Here is a 19,848-nt window from a genome sequence, read left to right on the forward strand (position 1 = left end):
TTGATACAATCCAAGCTCTGATACCACTTGTAAGTCCCAAATCTGCTTGTGTATCAATTAGATCCACTTGATGGTGCGGAATCCCAATCAAGCAGATGATGTAAGATCTAAATTAAGAAGAAGGAGAATAAGAATAATATGAATCTTGTATGATTTCATTAGAATGAAGTTCCCTTACACAAGATTCACACACTTATGCTCATTTCTCTCTCTCTCTCTCTCTCCCTCTTTGTCTCTCTCTCTCTCTCTCTCTCTCTCTCTCTCTCTCTCTCTCTCTCTCCGTATGCTCATCACCCTCTCCTCACCCCTAACACCTATATATGTGGGGAACATGGGTCGTGAACAGGTTCACGGCCGTGAACCAGTTCACGGCCGTAAAGACAACCACAAACTCATATTACATGACTGAAAAGTACGTCTTCCTAGAAAAGTAAAGTATCAACCAATATTTTAGACCCAACATCTTACTCTTAGTAGGCCTCATTCATGAAGTCGGTCTATAATGGGCGGTATAAGGATATTACCTATAAAACGGTGATTGAATGGGTGTCCACTCTCACCCAACGCTTCCTTGACTGGTGGAGGGTCGTTAGCAGAACGGGTGGGATAGGACATTTGTTGGGTCCAGAAGTGTTGCGTCTTTGGGCTCGGTCCTTTGCCCAGTTTGGGTCTATCCAACTGTGTTTGTTTTTATTATAGTTTTAGTATTTAATTTGCATGCATGCATCCTTAGTAATTATCGCTTTCATTTATTATTCTCGGTATTGTACTACAAACTCTAGCTTGCCTCTACAGTGGAATTTCTTTGTCGAGCTCTGCTAAGGAGTGACTACATTTGAATCATTAAGCATTACTTGATTTTGTATCGTGTTTATTGTGTTCGTTTGTTTTATTGATAAACCTGTTAAGGATCTAATCGATCGAAGAGTTTTTCAACTCATCAACATTAATTCTCATTAAATGGATAATGATAATTATAAAGTAACTAAATGTTATAAAATTCCCAATCTTAGTTACTTTAGGAAAAATGTGAAAATGATGCTATTCCATGAGATTGCACATTGAACCTTGCCAAGTCGTTAGTGGAGCGTGTGTGGTTAATCGACACATTAACTTGGACTAACAAGGGTGGCAAAGGGTAGCTTGATGTTTTTCATAGAACAATGGCGTGTGTGTGGTTTAGTGGCACATTCATTAGGTGATAAATGACATCGAGTGTACCACGCACATTTGCATGATTATTCACACCTTCTTTCTGATCCTTGGTATCACAGTCACAAACTTGAAGGTCATAATCGAGATTTAAACATGCCATTGAATAGTTCAATGAATCTCAAAAATATAGGAATTTCAATTCATTTAAAGCTTAATAATCAATTTTGTTTTTCATTGTGGAAATTGGTAAATCGTCATTTACCCACCTTCAAATACTTTGCAATTGGATTACGACATCCCTCTTTCGAATTGTAAAATATTGTGATGGGTGCTAGCCTTAATATTTAATTTGGGTGTTATATTAAGGATTCTTATCTAATCTAAACTGTAACAACCCGAAGTTGTTCATCGTCGAAACCCCGTTCTACCCGTATAACTTGCCGTATGTCGAAACGTTTCGATGTCGCTTTTGGGTTAAGTTAATTAAACTTATACATTTAATTGATGCTAATGAGTGTCCAAACCACTTAGGACCTCATGAAATTACCCCAAAATCTTTATTTCATAAGTTTTAGAAACTTCCCCGCCGGGTCTCGGAAACTTAATCGGGTGCAACCAAAAGCCCCGTTTAATGCCGGTATCGGGTAGAATTCCATGGTGTCCAAGTTTTGTGAACTATATAAACGTGTTAAACCTTTCATTTGAAGCTTTTTCTTTCTCTCACTACTCTCTCTCTAACCTCTCTCCTAAATCCAAGTTTAAGGGTCCAAAACTCAATTATAAGGCCTCAAATCTCTAAGGTACCTTCCTAAACTCATTGTATAGCATATTTGGCCTTCAAAATTCTGGATTAAAACATTTATTAAGGTCTTGTATATGAGTTTACGGCCCTGGAAGGAGCTTGGGCCGTAAACACATAATAAGGGGGTTTTTATGCCTTTAAACCCCTCGTAAACAATTTTGAGACTTAGATATGGCTAAATGACTTCATGGAATGTACTTAGAACATTTTAGACATGCATTTTGAGGGATTTGAAGGAGTTTATGGCCAAGGCACATGCTTGGGCCGTAAACTCATATATATGGGGTTTTTATGACCTTAAACCCTTCCAAAACACTAATAAGGCTTAGATATGAATTTTAGAATATTGGTTTTAGCCTTAAAACATCTTAAACATATTATTTGAGGGACAATTGAGAGTTTATGGCCAAGACTTATGCTTGGGCCGTAAACCCTTCATATTGGGGTGTAAACTCCTCTAAAGGTGTTAGAAAGCCACTTTAACACCCCTAAAGCCTCAGAATAATTTTTAGAAGTGTATGCAAACAAGTTTTTGGCCTTAAAAGATAATGAATCACACTCTAGGAGATTTTACGGCCATGAGGGGGGTCTCATGGGCCGTAAACTCCAAGAACACCTCATAAGTCCCATAAAACTTCATGAAAGGCCTTGGAACAATTTTAGGAATCACATGTGATTGATTTGGAAGCATTAAAACAATTATTCAAGGGGGTATAGGAGTTTACGGCCGTAAGCTCCATGCTAGGGCCGTAAACTCCCTTAAGCATGTCCATTTGGTGTTTAAAATTTATTCCAAGCCCTTAAACCAAACCTAGAAATTTTCCCCTTAAGTGTCAATAGCCATTTTGCCCATAAATGACCCCACCATGAGTTTATAGCCGTAAACTCATGGGGAGTGGGTGTTATTGGCTGAAAACGCATGTATAAGTTTACTCTTGAAGAGTAAACTCCATTTCCCGGTCATTCAAGTCCTTAAACGCCACCCGGGTCCCTCCAAACACTTGTAATGGGGTGTTTCCGCGACTAAAAGTGTTTGTCCTTAACAATTAAATAATCTAAGTCCTAATTAGATACAAATGTGTATCTTTGCATTATACTTAGGAACCTCATGCGTTTGCAAGCCCCGAGCCAACGTTTAGCATCCTAAATCGTCACGTTTCTCGTCCGATGAGTTCATACCCCTATGCTTTTTCCGTGTTTTTCAATGTTTTCAGGGGGGGGGGAATACAAGCAAACTATAACTGTTTTCAAAACATAACATTGATGTGTTTCAAATAATATCTGGCAAATTTATAAACACTTTTACTCCTTATGTATTATGCTGAGCATAAGGAATGATTTATCAACTACAACTAAATGGATTTTAGTTAAGAATATAACCAAACTAATCAAATTATTATGGGAATAATTTGGGGTTCTTTAGTGTTCGTTTTATCATGTACTGATATGTATATAAAGTTATTAGATAAACTATGTCTGATTTAGTTTATCTCCGTATCATTTGAATGTATTGCCAGATAGTTTCATAGTATGTATCTATATTCACTGTATTATGTTTCATAATCTTTTATATGTTTGATATTGTATGAGAACCCTGTGAATAGTTAAGTACTAGTTTGTGAGTTAGTCACTACCCTTTATGGTTGATCAGTAAATCCTCCCTGGAAGTGTAACCAGAGTCTCCTCGAGGGAGAGCGAGGAATTTGTGAATAGATCTATTTGGGACTGACAATCCCACACCTTAACTGCTAGCCACGGTTAGGCGGGCACACCTAGGGTGACAAATTCTGGATATCGTTTGATGTCTGACAAACGTCAAGGAGATCTCGTTGTCGTATCAGCATGGTTACCCAACTCACAACACGTATTAATATAAGTTTATTCACGGCCTTGGTTTTGGATTTGATTTTATATCAATCTTCTATCTTTAGATCTTATATCTAGTTCAGGATGGTAATCCCATGGTTTTTAGTCTACAGGGTTCATATCTATTGCATGATGTTATTCCTATGGTTAAAATCTATATCTAGTTCGGGATACTTATCCCATGGTTTTATCAAACAATCTTATATCTAGTTTGGGATAGTGATCCCATGGTTTTATCAAACTATCTTATATCTATTTCGGGATAGTAATCCCATGGTTTTATCAAACTATTTTGTGTCTAGTCCGGGATAGTAGTCCCATGGTTTCAGTCTATATTTTCAAGTATATCAAACTATCTTGTATCTAGTCCGGGATGATAGTCCCATGGTATTAAATCTAAATGTAATACGAGATGTTAGTCCCAAGGTTTTCAAACTACTTTCTATCTACAGTTCGTGTATATTAAAGTATTTTATATCTAATTCGGGATTGTAATCCCATGATTCTCAATATATAGTTTTGTGTATTAAACTATACTCTGTATTATACAATCAGTCTTGCATTTAGGAAAATATGGGATTTTCCTGGGGTTAACATATAACGCGTAATTGAACTGTAATGAAGGATAACTAAACTGTTTAACATAAGAAAATATGGGATTTTCTTGGATAACAAATCTTTTCGGAAAACTAAAGGAAACTGATACATTTTCACAAAACAAAACCGCTTATGAACTCACCAGTTTTATGCTGATTTTCAAACCGCTTGTATTCTCAGGTCTAAGTTAGACAGGTACCCGACCATATCTTTTGGTGAAGACGGAGTGCTCAGAAGACTCGTCTCAACTTTTGTTTATATGATATATGTATAACACTTGTACAATTTACTTTTGAAACAAATGTAAACTTTCAAATATATGTAATGTAATGGTTGTTTACTGTGATTACTATGTACATTGGATTTGATACTCAACGTGGAGTCAACCCCAGAAATATTTCCGCCTTTGGTTTTCGGGGTGTGACATGAACTGCCTTTCTTTTTCAGATGTCTTCCAACACCGCTTCTGGCTCAAACCCTTTTGGCTCTTTCTCCTTCATTAACTTGTGTGGGAGGGTCATCTTTGATGGTTCGAACTTCAATGATTGGATTCAAAACATTAGGATGGTCACTCGTTACGAGAACAAAGAATATGTCCTCGAAAAAGAGCTTAAGGAGATTGATGAATCCACTGCTATTCCTGAAGAGGTTGTTGTGTATAGGGCACATGAGAAGGATGCCACAAAGGTGTCTTGTTTCATGCTTGCCATTATGACAACAGAACTTTAAAAGTCCTATAAGGACTACTACCCTTTCAAGATGCACCAAGACTTGATGGAAAGATACTATCAAAGTGCTCGTCAGGAAAGGTATGAAATCATTGCCTCCATGATAACAACAAAAATGAAGGATGGAGATTCCATCATGACTCACTTGCAGAAAATGAAAAGGTTTGTGGACCGCTTGCTGAAGTTGAATATTAACTTTGATGAAGAGTTGGCCACTGATATTATCGTATACTCTTTGTGTTCTTGTTATGATCAGTTTCGTATGAATTATCATATAAACAAGGAGGAGGTCACTCTTAGCAGGCTTCAAGGCCTTTTGCGAACTGCTGAAAGTAGTCTCAAAGGTAAATCTGTTCTAACTACTCCTACTGATGTTGCCCCTATTCTGGCTATTGGACATGGGAAATGGAATAAGAGGAAGGCTCCTTCTAAGAGCCGCAAGTGAAAGTCTCATGATGGATCCTCTTCTAGTGGGACCAAAGTCGGTTTTGTTATTCCCTCTACCAATCCAAAAGAAGTAGAGTGCTTCTATTGTCATGATAAAGGGCACTGGAAGCGAAACTGACCCAAATACTTGCAGGATATCAAAGATGGGAAGATAAATCCCACCCATGCAGGTATTTACACTATTCTATCTAATAAATCATCACATTCCAGTTCTTGGGTCCTTGATACAGGTTGTGTTTCCATATTTGTTCTGATTTGCAAGGTCTAAGAAGAAGGAGGAATGTGGAGCACCAGAAGATGAACTTGATCATGAGGAATAGGAAAATGTCACCTGTCACCAAGATTAGAATTTATTCTTTATTGCTTAGTAGTGGGTTAGAATTAGATTTGAATAATTGTTGCTACTCGTCCGATATGGCGAGAAACATTATTTCCTTTTATGGTTTGTACAAACAAGGTTTTAGTTTTTCATTTAATAATGAAATTGGTTCTATTAATGTTTTTTATAATGGTGTATTTTATTTTAAAGCATTGTCTTTTGTAATGGTGTATATGAGACTGTGATGGTTGTAGACAACTTAGAAAAAAATGTGTTGCACATTGATTCTTCCAATAGTTTGGATAAGGCATCCTTGTTGCATTGTCATCTTGGATATGTCAACAAGAAGCGCATAGCCCAACTTCAAAAGGATGGAGTCTTGGAGTCATTCTACTTAAAGTTGGATGACACTTGCGAATCTTGTTTTCTTGGAAAGATGACCAAGTCACCCTTCACTGGTACTTGTGAAAGGGGTAAGGGTCTTTTCGATCTCATACACACGGATGTGTGTGGACCCTTCAGATCTGCCACAAGGGATGCTAACTGCTTCTATGTGACTTTTACTGGTGATTACAGTAGATATATATATATCTACTTAATGAAGCATAAGTCAGAAACCTTCGAAAAGTTCAAAGAGTTTAAACAAGAAGTGGAGAATTTGTTGGGCAGGAAGATGAAGATGCTCCAATCCAATCGAGGTGGAGAGTATCTTAGTATGGAGTTCCTATACTATCTTAAGGAATTTGGAATTGTTTCACAACTGAAGCCACCCAGTACACCAAGCTTAATGGTGTGGCTGAGAGGCGCAATCGAACCTTGTTGGACATAGTTCGTTCCATGATGAGTCGAGCTTCGTTACCTATCTCATTCTAGGGGTATGCCTTAAAGACTGCCGCCCATATCCTTAATCTAGTCCTAACCAAAAAGGTTTCCAAAACACCTCACAAGATGTGGACAGGCAAGGTTCCCTCGTTAGCACACATCAAGGTTTGGGTTTGCGCGGCTTTCGTGAGGCATGAGTCTCACGACAAGCTCGAACCTTGTAGTGAGTATTGTAGTTTCATCGGCTACCAACAGAAGTCTTTTGGATATCTCTTTTACAGACCGAGTGACAATGTCGTCTTCGTTGCGAGGAGAGGGGTTTTTTGAGAGAAAGAACTCATATGCCAAGAGGAAAGTGGGAGGAAAATTGAACTTGAAGAGCTTGAAGAGTTAAGTGATGAAGGAACCTCAAACACTAGCACTCAACCTAAGGAGGAAACTCCTGTTGAACCAGTTGACGAGTCCTTACCTCTAAGGTGTTCCAATAGAGTTAGTGTTCCACCTGTGTTATATGGTTTCCATATTACTATGTATGGTCATACTTTAATCAATGATAACACACTGGTAAATTTGGATGAACCTAACAACTACAAGGAATCCATGGCAGGCCTCGAGTCTGCTAAATGGAAAGAGGCGATGGATAGTGAGATTCAGTCCATGTATGAAAATCAAGTTTGGAACTTGGTTAACAATGTACCAGGTCATAAGTGATGGGTTTTGAGCATTCTAACACTTCCTAAGAGTACATGCAACCCTAATAACCTTGGATCTATGTTTTTCTAATAATCATGCAAAGTTGTTTTTCCAAGGTTATGAACCTATCTAGCATACATGGGGTACAATTTTCTTTGTATAAAAGATAGAACTACATACCTTGTTGTTGAAAGTGTTCCTTGAAACCTTGTGAGCCTAGCACCTCAAGTGTGATGCCTCAAATGCTTCACACAACACCAAATGCAAAGTATAAACTTGAGAGAATACTTTAACACACTCAAAATCGGCCAAGCCCTCTTGTTTCTCTAGTGTATCACTAGTGTAACCGATTTTGGCGAGAGACATGGTCCTTATATAGTGTGTTGCATTAGGTAAAACCCTAATGTAACATGACAATTCATTTCTCAATCCATGGTTTAACTCCATGGAGCATCCATGGAGCATCCTATGGCTGGAACCCAACTTGATAATCCATGGAGCCTTTTAGCCCACTATATAAGATATAGTAAATTTACATAATCTACCCATATATTTAATTAGTTATTCTTTTGATCACTTAATTAATTCTAAATTAATTCTAGATCAAAACTAATTAAATAATATTATTAATATATTAGAACATATAATATATTAATAAACCATATGTGTTATTTCTCTCATTTAGTTTATCCAATTGCATGGTGCCATGCAACCCAAATGGACCATGCCGGGTTGGGTCAACTATAACTGCAATACTTCAGGAACCGATCGGCAATCGTAGCTCTTTCATGGTCTCTCGGAACTGAGAAGATGTTGATACGCCATTTAAGATAAGTGATCATATAATCCTCTGTTCTAGATATCAGTCGGACAAATACATGGAACAATTTCTTACTTATTGTCCAGCAGTTTGTTTCCCGATTTCCGATTTGTTTGACAAAGAACTTAATTGAACACATCAACTTAGTTCTGACCGAGCCCGGTACATAGGTCAAAACAAAATCATCGAGGGGCCCAGATATCAGCTTCTAATCCAAGAAGGAACAGATAAACTTCGACTCATATGCTTGTTCTACCACTCATTGAATTACACACAAAAGCACGTTTTATAACATCGAGTTACCAATGCGGTTTCGTACAATCAATGCATAACCAACTCGTAAGTAACAAATCATATCTCTAGGTTTGAATACTTATATGATATTACCGTCTCACGAACACTCAAGATAAAATTCCATGAAGTGATTCCAGTGAGCGTGGGTTGATTCCAATACTCAGAACTTATGAGCACTCATGATTGTTGTAGCCATGTCCACCACCTTAGACCTCTGCAACCAATCATGACAGTCTTGATTCATACCTACTTCCGACATATGACCGACTGTGGAGGTTCGAATAATATGATATAACAAACATAATTATTCTGGAAGTCAAAACATGCAAAAAAAATATAGTAAACGATTGACAAAAGATAGTAACACTTTACTCATAAATAAACCCAACTTTTATTCATCATCAAATGTCAATTACACTTTACAAATTTCACAATTTATCTAACTACTAAAACTTATATCATCCTTCAGCCCTATCCTCCGAGCATGCTGGAGATGCTTAACCCTACTCAGTCCCTTCGTGAGGGGATTTGTTGGGTTCTACTCTGATGATACCCTCTTTGCCACGAGGATTCCTTCTTCAATGCGATGTATGATGAAATGATATTTTCTGTCGATGTGTCTGGATCTTCCATGATCCTTTGGTTCCTTGGCTAAGGCAACAGCACTTTCACTATCATAGAAAATTTCCATGGGCTCCTTTATAGCTGGTACAACTCCAAGGTCTCCAATGAAGTTCTTTAGCCATATAGCCTCCTTTGCTGCCTCGCTTGCTGCTATATCCTCTGATTCACAAGTAGAATCAGCCACTGTCTCCTGCTTGGAACTCTTCCAAGTGATTGCTCCTCCATTTAGGGTAAAGACCCAGCCCGACTGAGAGTGGAAATTATCCCTATCAGTTTGGAAGCTAGCATCAATATACCCTACAACTCTCAAGTCATCACTCCCACAGAGGGTAAGGACCCAATCCTTAGTCCTCCGTAGGTACTTGAGGATATTCTTTACCGCGGTCCAGTGTGCCTTGCCAGGATTCCCCTGATACCTGCTAACCATGCTCGAGGCAAAGGCTACATCAGTTCGAGTACATGTCATAGCATACATGATCGAGCCTACTGCTGAAGCATAAGGTACTTGACTCATTTCTGCTATCTCAGCCTCGGTACTTGGGCTTTGTATCTTACTCAATCTGGCGTTACTTTGGATGCGTAACACTCCTTTCTTGGAGTTCTGCATGCTGAATCTCTTTAACACCTTGTCCAAATATGTACTTTGACTAAGTCCACTTAGTCTTTTACTCCGGTTTCTCAAAATCCTTATCCCTAGAATATAGGCAACTTCTCCTAGGTCCTTCATAGAGAAACACTTCCCAACCCAGGACTTAACTTCCTGCAGAGTTGGGATGTCATTTCCTATGAGTAGTATGTCATCCACATACAATACCAAAAAGCTAACTATATTCCCACTATCCTTGACATACACACAAGATTCATCTTCACTCCTAGAAAATCCAAATTCCTTGACCTTTTCATCAAAGCAAAGATTCCATCTGCGAGGTGCTTGGTTTAATCCATAAATGGATTTCTCAACCTTACACACTCTATTAGGGTACTCGTTGTTAACAAAACCTTCAGGCTGACTCATGTAAACATCTTCAGTCAACTTTCCATTAAGGAATGCGGTTTTGACATCCATTTGCCAAATTTCATAGTCATGAAATGCAGCTATGGCTAACATAACCCTAATAGACTTAATCTTGGCTACTGGAGAAAAGCTCTCATCATAATCCACTCCAGGAATTTGAGAGAAGCCCTTTGCAACCAGTCGAGCCTTATAAGTGTGTACATTACCATCCATGTTGGTCTTCTTCTTGAAGATCCATTTGCACCCTACAGTCTTACGACCTGGTACATTCTCAACCAAGTTACAAACTTCATTATCATACATGGATTGTATCTCGCTATCCATAGCCCCTTTCCATTTAGCAGACTCAGCGCCTGCCATGGCTTCCGTGTAGCTGTTAGGTTCATCCAGACCTACTAGTGTCTCATCACTAATAAGTGTCTCACCTTCCGCAGTAATATGGAAACCATAGTAATGCTCAGGTGCATTCCTAACTCTCGTGGAACGCCTCAGAGGTACAGACTCGTCAATTGGCTAAATAGGAGTTTCCTCCTCAAGTTGAGGGCTAGGGTTTGAAGTTCCTTCACCGCTTGACTCTTGAAGTTCTTCAAGGTCAATTTGCCTCCCACTGTCTCCTTGGCTTATAAATTCTCTCTATCGAAACACTCCTCTTCTTGCTACAAAGACCACATTATCACTAGGTCTGTAGAAGAGGTAACCAAAGGATCTTTGTGGGTAGCCGATTAAAATACACCTCTCGCTTCGGGGTTCTAGCTTATCATGAGACTTGCGCCTCACAAAATCCTTGCAACCCCAAATCTTGATGCGGTCTAGTTTGGGTACTTTACTAGTCCACATCTCGTGAGGAGTTTTGGTAACTTTCTTTGTAGGGACTAGATTAAGAATATTGGCAGCAGTCTCTAAGGCATACCCCTAGAATGAGATTGGTAGCGTAGCTCGACTCATCATGGAACGAACCATATCCAACAAGGTTCGATTACGCCTCTCAGCCACACCATTCAACTGTGGTGTCCTGGGAGGTGTCAATTGTGAGACAATCCCACATTCCCTAAGATATTCGAGGAACTCTAAACTAAGATACTCACCACCTCGATCGGATCGAAGCATCTTAATGTTCCTACCCAATTGATTCTCGACTTCCTATTTAAATTCCTTTAACCTTTCGAAAATCTCTGACTTATGCTTGATTAAGTAGACATATCCATATCTACTATAATCATCAGTAAAAGTCAAATAATAACGATTAGCATCCCTTGTGGCATGTTTGAATGGTCCACACACATCCATGTGTACAAGGTCCAACAAACCGTCACCCCTCTCACAAGAACCTGTGAAGGGTGACTTTGTCATTTTTCCAAGTAAGCATGATTCGCAACTATCATCCGACTTTAGGTCAAATGACTCCAAGACTTCATCCTTTTGGAGTTGGCCTACGCGTTTCTTGCTTATATGTCCAAGACGACAATGCCATAGTGGTGCTTTATCCAAGTTATTATTATTAACAGAATCAATACACAATACATTATTTCCTAAGTTATCAACCACAGATACTGCTTCATACACGCCATCACAAGGTACTGCTTTAAAATAAAGAACATTATTAAAGAAAGCACTAATCGAACCAACTTCATTATCAAATGAAAAGGTGAAACCTTGTTTATACAATGCATGAAAGGAAATAATATTTCTTGCCATTTCTGGTGAATAACAACATTTATTCAAATCTAAATTTAACCCACTACTTAGCGACAAAGTATAAACTCCAATCTTGGTGACAGGTGTAACTTTCGTATTCTCCATGATTAAGTTTATCCTTCCTTGCTCCACATTCTCACTTCTTCTTAGTCCCTGCAAGTCACAACAAATATGAATACCACAACCAGTATCAAGGACCCAAGAGTTAGAATTGGGTGAGTTATTAGAAATGATAGTGTAAATACCTGCACGGTTGGGTTTAACTTTCCCATCCTTCACATCTTGCTGATACTTTGGGCAGTTCCGCTTCCAATGTGCCTTTTCAAGGCAATAGAAGCATTCAACCTCTTTTGGGTCAGAAGAAGGAGTAATGAAACCTTTCTTGGTTCCAATTGAAGAAGAGCCATCAAGGGTCCTAACCTTGGTACCCTTCGAAGAACTCTTTCTCTTCTTCCCTCTTCCTTTCCCGATTGCCAAGACAGGGGCGGAGTTGGTAGGAGTAAGAGTAGTGACAACCGCCTTACCCTAAGACCACTTTCCGCGGTCTTTAAGAGTCCTTGAAGTTTGTTGAGAGTGACCTCTTCCTTGTTCATGTGGTATGTCATGCGGAATTGATCATAACATGAAGGTAAGGAGTGCAAAATGATATCTATTGCAAGCTCCTCAGGGAAGTTCACATTTAGCTTCAGCAAACGGTCCACAAATCTATGCATTTTCTGCATGTGGCCCGTGATGGGTTCACCATCCTTCATGCGAGTTGTTATCATGGAGGAGATGATTTCATACCTCTCTTGACGAACACTTTGATGGTATCTTTCCATCAAGTCTTGGTGCATCTCATAAGGGTAGAAATCTTCATAGGATTTTTGGAGATCCGCGGTCATAGTGGCCATCATGATGCATTCCACTTTGGTGGCATCCCTTTCATGTGCCCTAAACTCAGCGATCTCTTGAGGAGTAGCAACTTTCTCATCAATCTCCTTAAGCTCCTTATCAAGGACATATTCCTTGTCCTCGTAGCGAGTAATCATCCTGATGCATCTGATCCATTCATTAAAGTTGGATCCATCAAAAGTGACTTTCCCACACAAGTTCATAAGAGAAAAGGAGCCACTAGGATTAGAGCCAGAAGCAGCGTTGTTTGCAGACATCTGATAAAAGAAGAAAGAAGGATTAGACTAGATATAGAGATAGTCCTTAATAAAACACCCAAATGTAGTATTAAGGCTAGGACCCAATCACAATATATTATACTTAGAAGAGGTATGCCGTAATCTAAGTAATAACATATTTGAAAGGTAGGTGAATGACGATTCACCAATTCCCACCAAAGTCGAAATATTAATAAATATTTAATTTGGTTCTTAAAAACTCCTAGATCTTTTGAGATTCAATGAACTTTTCAAAGGCATGTTTCAATCTCGAGTGTGCCCTCCAAGTTTTGTGACTGGGATGCCGAGGATCACAAAACGAGGTGTGAAGTAACCATGCAAATTACTTGGTACCCTTAATAAATTACCCCTCTATCGATGTGCCGGTTAACCACACACGCTCCATCGATGCTATGATAAATATTAAGTCACCCTTTACCTATCTTGTTAAATCCAAGTTAGTTTGCCGGTTAACCACACACGCTCCACTAACGACTTAGACAAAGTGTAAAGTGTAATTTCATGGATTAGCACCTTATTCACATTTTTCCTAAAGTAACTAAGATTGGGAATTTAATAAAACATTTAGTTACTTTATAATATTCATCATACTTTTAATGAGAATTTATAAGTCCTTGTCTTACCCGTTCGGCTAACGACCCTCCACCAGTCAAGCAAGCGGTGGGTGAGAGTGGACACCCATTAAGTTGCCATTTTATAGGCATCAACCTTATACCCACCTTATAGACCAGCTTCGTGAATGAGGCGTAATAGCGGTAAGACGACTTTGTTCTTATACATACATATATATATATATATATATATATATATATATATATATATATATATATATATATATATATATATATATATAATTATTAAATCATAATACTATAAGTATAAGGGTTGAATTTTAACTTTTAAAATTCTAAGGGTTGGAACTAAAGATGTTAATATGAGTTTACTTGTTCCAAAACTTGAGGGCAAGTTTTGTAAACTTTCAAAACTTTTCATTTCATGTAACTTATGAGTTAAATAGAGTAATAAAATGAAGACTCTTCATTTTTCTAACTCTTGTGTTCTTTTAACGGTTTTAATTCAAGTGTGACTCTTGGTTTTCCATAACTTGAGGACAAGTTATGGCCTCCATTAAAACACATTATGATCAAGAATTAATCTACCACATAGGTTACAAATAATTCCTATGATCATCTAAACATCATAAGATCAAGAACATGAATATGAACCCTTTCTTGAATCAAAAATTACACTTACAACTTTGTAATTTTGATAACTAGTTGTTGTAAATCGATTAGCAAAGACATTACACCATGTAAAACAAGTTTTCAAGTACCAAAACAGTTTAGGGTAATGTTTCTAGTCAATTTCCAGCAACTAAAGTCGAAAATCTGCATTCTGTGGCTCCTACTCGCCGAGTGCATGAACCTACTCGGCGAGTAGGTTGAAGATACACGTAAAATCGGTGAGTCCCCCCATGGACTCGGCGAGTTCATCAGGCAGACAACAAGTTTTTTGACTTTTTTTCCAATATATTGCATCAAGTATCAAACAAACAAGCCTAGGCTCTGATACCAGTGATGGGTTTTGAGCATTCTAACACTTCCTAAGTGTACATGCAACCCTAATAACCTTGGATCTATGTTTGTCTAATAGTCATGCAAAGTTGTTTTTCCAAGGTTATGAACCTATCTAGCATAAACGGGGTACAATTTTCTTTGTATAAAAGATAGAATTACATACCTTGTTGTTGAAAGTGTTCCTTGAAACCTTGTGAGCCTAGCACCTCAAGTGTGATGCCTCAAATGCTTCACACAACAACAAATGCAAAGTATAAACTTGAGAGAAAACTTTAACACACTCAAAATCAGCCAAGCCCTCTTGTTTCTCTAGTGTATCACTAGTGTAACCGATTTTGAGGAGAGACATGGTCCTTATATAGTGTGTTGCATTAGGTAAAACCCTAATGTAACATGACTCTTCATTTCTCAATCCATGGGTTAACTCCATGGAGCATCCATGGAGCATCCAATGGGTGGAACCCAACTTGATAATCTATGGAGCCTTTTAGCCCACTATATAAGATATGGTAAATTTACATAATCTACCCATATATTTAATTAGTTATTCTTTTGATTACTTAATTAATTCTAAATTAATTCTAGATCAAAACTAATTAAATAATATTATTAATATATTAGAACTTATAATATATTAATAAACCATATGTGTTATTTCTCTCATTTAGTTTATCCAATTGCATGGTGCCATGCAACCCAAATGGACCATGCCGGGTCGGGTCAAGTATTTACTAGAAATAGTTATGGACTTAGACACCTTATCCAACAATAAGACAGTTGGGTGCAAATGGATCTTCAAGAAGAAGATCGAAATGGATGGGAAAGTACACACATACAAGGTGAAATTGGTAGCGAAGGGCTTTACTCAAACTCGTGGAGTTGACTATGATGAGACCTTCTCACCAATATCGAAGATCAAATATATTAGGGTTGTGCTAGCCATGGCTACATTTCATATGAAATACGGCAAATGGATGTCAAAACCACTTTCCTTAATGGGAAGTTGGATGAAGATGTTCACATGAGTCAGCCAGAGGGGTTTGTCAGTGTAAAGTACCTCAATAGAGTGTGTAAGCTTGATAAATCCATTTATGAATTGAACCAAGCATCTCGCAGATGGAATCTTTGTTTCGATGAGAAAGTCAAAGAGTTTGGATTTTCGAGAAGTGAGGATGAGTCCTATGTATATGTCAAAGCTAGTGGGAGTATACTTAGCTTTTTGGTGTTGTATGTGGATGACATACTTCTCATAGGAAATGACATCCCAACCTTGCAGGAGGTTAAGTCCTGGCTTGGGAAGTACTTCGCTATGAAGGACCTTGGGGAAGCTGCCTATATTCTAGGGATAAGGATATTGAGAAACAGAAGTAAAAGACTAATTGGACTTAGTTAAACTAATTACTTGGATAAGGTGTTGAAGCATTTCAACATGCAAAATTCCAAGAAAGGTGACTTACCTATCCAAAGCAATACCAAGTTGAGTAAGACTCAGAGTCCGAGTACTGAGGCCGAGATAGCAGAGATGAGTCGAGTACCATATGCTTCCGCAGTTGGCTCGATCATGTATGCTATGACTTATACTCACCTTGATGTGTCCTTTACTTTGAGCATGGTCAGCAGATATCAAGGGAATCCCAGTAAAGCTCACTGGGCTATAGTAAAGAACATTCTTAAGTACCTGCGGAGGACTAAGGACTAGGTCCTTACCTTCGGTGGGAGTGATGACTTGAGAGTAACAGGGTTTAGTGACCCCAGCATTCAGGCCGACAGAGATAATTTCCGATCTCAGTTGGGCTAGGTATTTACCTTGAATAGAGGAGCAATGTGACAACCCGATATTTTGAGATGATAAAATGTAACGCCAGTCAAACTTAAGCCAAAACTTAACTTTCCTAAAATCACATTTGGGTTAAATAAAGTGGTAGGGCTCGTATCAAGGTTTTCGTACATATAAAGAACACTAAAATCCGAGTTATAACGAAGAAGTTATGACCAATCAAAAATTCACGGCGAGAACCGGCAACGCTGGTAGACGTAAAACGCAAAGTTTTGATACAATAATTTTTAGCCTTAGGTATCTAAATGAAAGTCGTAGATTACGTTAAACCGTGATCATGCATAAAAAGAACGCCCAAATCTGACTTCGTATGAGGAAGTTATGATTTTCCGAAGTTTCTAACCTAGCAGTAGACAACTAAAAACTCGAAACAGAGATCGAGCGATCTTTAGCCGACACAACCTAAACGAAAGTTGGAGAGCCCGACAATAGAAGTATAACAATAAAAAGTCTGACGAAAACGGACGTCGGATAAAGAAGTTACGGATTTTTAACGAAGTTATCGTGTCCCGACCTATTAATTAAAATATAATTAAAAATAAAATCAAAATTAGCCGACGGAGTCTAAATGAAAGTTGTAGAGTATTTTCTCACCTTCGCGTGGATATAAAGAACGTCAAAAACGGAGCTCGTACGCGAAAGTTACGGGTTTTTGAAGTTCTTGGCACGCACTTCAAAGTCTTATCCGAAGGAGTACGCCCTGCGTACCCTCGTACGCCCCGCGTACTCGGATACAAGGCTCCGGATCAACCACGTCGATAGACTCTTCGCCCAAGGATGCGGTAAGCAGTGACGCAAGCGAACGCCCTGCGTACCTTCGGAGTATGCCCCGCGTACGAAGAACGCCCAGTGTAAGTCCGAAGTACGCCCCGCGTACCGAGGACCTCCAGCCCCTATAAATAGATTGCGAGGGTGCCGGCTATTTTCACACAAATGCTTCAATTCTCTCTCATTTTCGCCTCGTTTTTCGTGCCGACAACATCCCGACTTCCCGGTTTCATATCCAAGCCCCGACGAAAGTCCGAAGCCCCGAGATTTCCGAAAATCTCGTCACTTTCCGGTCGAGGTGCCGCCCGGGAAAATCTCGTTTTCTTCAAATCATGCGCCTTCATCGGTGAGTTCATACCCCTATAATCTACATTTTTATCAATATTGTTTAAATATACACTTTTGAGGGGGGGAATACAAGTAAACACACGATTATTATCGTGTGTAACTCAAAGATTCACTAAATACTCATTTTTATCAAGTAAATCATATGTGATTCACAACCATTATGTGGAATCTTTCATACGGAAAACATAACATGATCTCGTCTGATATATATATTGAAATTAAATATGTTGTTATACGTATACGAATCAAACAGTTTATTTATACCTCGAGTTTAAGTGTTCATTATGTCACCACAAAAAGTTACACATTTCATAACAAGTGAGCATTACACTAGGGTTACTATACAAACGAAACGAACTTTTGGAAAAACTATAATTGTTTACGACAAACATTTATACGTGTTAAAAACTCTTTATCAAACTGTCTTACATACTTTATGATTCCTTTCAAACGCTGTTAGAATCATGTTACTAACAAAGGTCTTCCTATATTTAAAACTGTTCTTATCAAACAAACTGCTTTCAAATCATTTTATAAACTGACATCAAGTCATCAATTCTTATTTATTAAACTTTTCAAAGGTTTTACAAAACTTCTTTTATATTTTTGTGCTTGCCTATATATGTGTACTTATATAAGTAATGTTTGAAGGACTTAGGACGGCTAGCTCGCTTTATTTCCTTTTTGCTCGTTGGGATGTGGCCTTAGGGCATCGATTATTCGTCCGAATGTCGTCTAAATATTAGTTATATATATGTACATATATAGACATAAAAGTTTCCGTCAGTTCGTTCAGTACCTTTGAGTAGCAAAGGCGTATTTCAAATTATACACACACATCATCAATAACTATAATAGGTATAGTTAAGACATACTATTTACTATTCCAAGTACCAGGAGTTATACAAGATTCAGTCTATTCGTGAGTCAATACAAATACATTACATACTATGCGAAGAGATACAATTATATACGATTAAAAAGGCATACAATCTTAAGACATACAATTACAGAAGTATACAACTTCAAGACATACCATTTCAAGGAATACAATTACATGAGATAGTATACTAGATATTCATAACATTTTATATACTACAAGTACCATATCAAGAAGGTATATTCATATACAAAAACAAAATGGACTTTCATACGTAAATCTATTTAATACTAAGAATTGTGAGACATTTCAGCTTCACGTACGTTCGAGTATGCATTTTATGTCCTGTATTATATACCATAATCCCTTGGAGGGGGAGCGTGATACTTGTGTATAGATCTATACGGGATTGACAATCCCGCACCTAAATTGTTAGCTACAGTTAGACCGGCAGGTCTGGGGTGACAGATGTCATAACATTCCAACGCCTGAAGAACGTTGTTACAGGCCATCAATGTCAATAGCATGGTTATAAAACTCACATAAAGTATTAAAAACACGTTGATTTACGGAGATATCATATACCTTAGCAGTTGTAACTGTACACAAATCTACTGTTTTAGACATAAATAATATCATGGTAGTACATCTTTGGGTCTTTTAAATTACCACCCACTTATAAACAAATATTGGATTTCTGAAGCAATTATTCAAAACAGTCGAGTCTTGGTAGAAGACTACAATTTATACTAGTAGAAAATATGGGATTTTCTAAGGTTTTCAAACGTTCACAATTACTTGCAAACATGTTCGTTGGTACAAACTTTCCTTCATACATTTACAAGTTTTCTTTACAGCTTTACAAATCAAAGTCACATAAATACTTATGAACTCACCAGCATTATTGCTGATACTCGCTTTCAAAATAACTTGTATTCCCAGGATACGGATAGACAGGTACGACTACCAGGTTCTGTGAAGACGGAGAAATCAAGACTCGTCTTTTATTTTTGAATATTCATTTTGCAGAATTATACTATGAAAGAACTCAAATGTAATTAAAATTGTACTATTAATGCAATGGATGATGTTGTTGCTTTGTTTACTACTTTGCATTGTTGTGAAACATTATTTTTGAATATTCATTTTGCAGAATTATACTATGAAAGAACTCAAATGTAATTAAAATTGTACTATTAATGCAATGGATGATGTTGTTGCTTTGGTTTTGGGGTGTGACAGATTGGTATCAGAGCATTGTTTATAGTGAATCAAGTATATCAACCCATAAAAGATATACGAAGTATAAATACAATAGGGATTAAAATACTCTGATAAAGAGATTATACTTTTAAATAATTAAATATTTAAGTAAGTCTACGTGCCTGC

The sequence above is a fragment of the Lactuca sativa genome, chromosome 7 (assembly GCF_002870075.4).
Source record: "Lactuca sativa cultivar Salinas chromosome 7, Lsat_Salinas_v11, whole genome shotgun sequence".
Lineage (NCBI taxonomy): Eukaryota > Viridiplantae > Streptophyta > Magnoliopsida > Asterales > Asteraceae > Lactuca > Lactuca sativa.